Here is a 2,421-nt window from a genome sequence, read left to right on the forward strand (position 1 = left end):
GCAACGGTGGTGCAACTTCTCCCGGGGCTAGAGGGATGGCCGGGAGGAGGGGGTGGCAAGACCGTCGGTCGTAGGCGGTTCGGCCGGCGTCCATGGGGCGGTCTGAGGAAGGAGAACACTGAGGAAGAAGAAGATCCCGACGCTGTTGGGTGTGCATCGGTCGGTGCAAAACAATCGACTGATTCAAATCCAAAAACCAGGCGACTTATTACATCTAGCAATTCCCTACACTGGGCAGCCATGAAAATGTGGATCGCGCCGACCAAAGGCAGCTGCGCAAGTGGCGACGCTACACGTGACACACTTGTTGCCCGGTCATGTATTCTACGTGTACAGCTCGCCTCTACACACGACAAGCTTGCCCAAAAAGATGGCGATCGGATCAAACAGCGTCTGGTCTCTGCAGTCCAACTGCTTTCTTTGCTGCAGCCGCGCGCGCTAGCGGACGAACCCAAAAGCCTCCCTACTTTGTACGCAGTCCAGCAGTTGATCGCCACCAGGCGCACTTTGCACGTTCCAAGGGCGACGTGTGCGGCTAGCTTGGCCGTCTCACCGGTTCACTCCACCCGGCCGTGCCTTCCGTCGCCTGGCCCCAACGCCACCGTAAAACCCTACCCCAGTCGCCTACCGAGGCACGCCACCCCACCACTCCAGAGTCCAGACCTCCCCACCAACATACACCGCGCACGAACCACCGCAGAGCGCACCGAGCCAGCCTAGCCGAGATGGCGTGGGTCATCCTGGGCAGCGTGCCGCGAGTGCTCTCGGCCGCCGCCGCCCTCCCCCCGGGCCCGGGCGCCGCCGACTTCTCCCTCGCGCTGCCGCCGCCCCCGCGCGTTGCGCTCCTCACCATCCAGCCGCGCATCCCGCGGGCCTCCTCCTCCTCGTCCACGCCGACCATGCCGCGCCACGGGCCCCACCATCATCGACTAGTCCGGACACCAGCAGTTCGGCTGGCTCCCGTTCGTCGCGGGCTACTTCGTGCTCCACGCCGCCACCGGCTCCACCCTGCCGCTCCCCACGCCCGAGCTCGTCTCCTACAAGGGCGACCTCGGCCTCATCGCCTACCCCGACGGCGCGGGCTACGTCGTCGCCGAGCTCCAGCCCGTCTTCGGTAGCGACACGGCCGTCCTCCTCCGCTTCTCATCGCAGGTCGGGGAGTGGATCAGGAAGAGCGTCGCGTACCCGCTTCCGGCCCGCCTGCACAACCCCAATGGCGTAGGCTCCTGCTACGGGAGGCTCTGGTGGGTCGACCTCTCCTGGAGCCTCGTCACCTGCGACCCCTTCGACGACGACCCCGTGCTCACCCGTGCCAACCTCCCGGAGGGTAGCCTGGGGGCTGCTCGACAAGTACCGCTGCGTCGGCGTCAGCGCCGACAAGCTGCGGTTCGTCGACATGTACCGGAACCGCAACAGCAACGGCGCCGCGCAGATCAGCGTGTGGGCGCTTACCGACTATCCGCCGTACTTCACCGAGTGGACGCTGGAGTGCCAGGCCACCTTCGCGGAGATCTGCAACGACGCCAGCTACAAGGCCACTGGTCTGCCGAGGAAGATCCCCGTGCTCGCGCTCATCCATCCCACCAACCCCGACGTGGTCTACTTCTTCTAGGACGAGCACCTGAGATCGTCGTCGACCTGCGTGCTCGCAAGGTCGTGGGGTGCGAGGTCTACGAGCTGGTTGATGAGCCGCCGCGCAAAGACGTATCTTCCCGCTACGTTCACGCCTGGCAGCTGCCACCGGCTCTCAGTCTCTCTCTCTCTGCTCAGGTGTGTGCTAATTCTACTGCCCGCCCTCTTTGATCCCCGTTTGTGATTGGAAGTGGTGCGTTTCTGTGGCATTGTGGAAGGGCTAACAATTCAGTCGTTCCCGAGAACAGATGCAAATGTTTAGTACTCCCTCCGTCCCATAACATAAAACATTTTTTGACACTAGTGTAGTGCCAAAAAACATCTTACATTATGGGAGGGAGGGAGTACTATATAGGAGTATATTAGCACACATGCTCGTGCGTGCAACGGGAAAGAAAATTGATTTGTCCACCAAAACACCCATCAACGCAACACGGTGGGGCAGGGAAGTCGCATGTCGAGGTATAAAAGAAATAGATATCATGTTTTAATGTCTATTTATGTTGTGCATGCATGCGTGGATATTGAATTAATATTTTTTTGAATATTCAAATACATTTTTTTGCATTTTTTGAACTTGGTCCAAACACAAGCGTTTCACGTAGAAGGTATTCTCTAAAAAAGACACACACATCTCGTATCGCACTCCAAGCTCATGCAACATCTTCACATATTTAAGCTTGTTGTTCTTTCCATAATTATTATTATTATCATACTTGTTCTATTTTATTTTCCACTTCATCATGTCATGATGCTTTAGTTTGTAATGAGGTTGTTCAAACCCTCAAC

General features: G+C 57.9%; 1 pseudogene; it reads left to right on the forward strand.

The window, feature by feature from the left end:
* Positions 1-725: 725 nt before the first annotated feature.
* Positions 726-1,842, forward strand: LOC119279363 (annotated as a pseudogene).
* The last annotated feature ends 579 nt before the right edge of the window (positions 1,843-2,421 follow it).

The sequence above is a fragment of the Triticum dicoccoides genome, chromosome 3B (genome assembly GCF_002162155.2).
Source record: "Triticum dicoccoides isolate Atlit2015 ecotype Zavitan chromosome 3B, WEW_v2.0, whole genome shotgun sequence".
In the NCBI taxonomy this organism is placed as follows: domain Eukaryota; kingdom Viridiplantae; phylum Streptophyta; class Magnoliopsida; order Poales; family Poaceae; genus Triticum; species Triticum dicoccoides.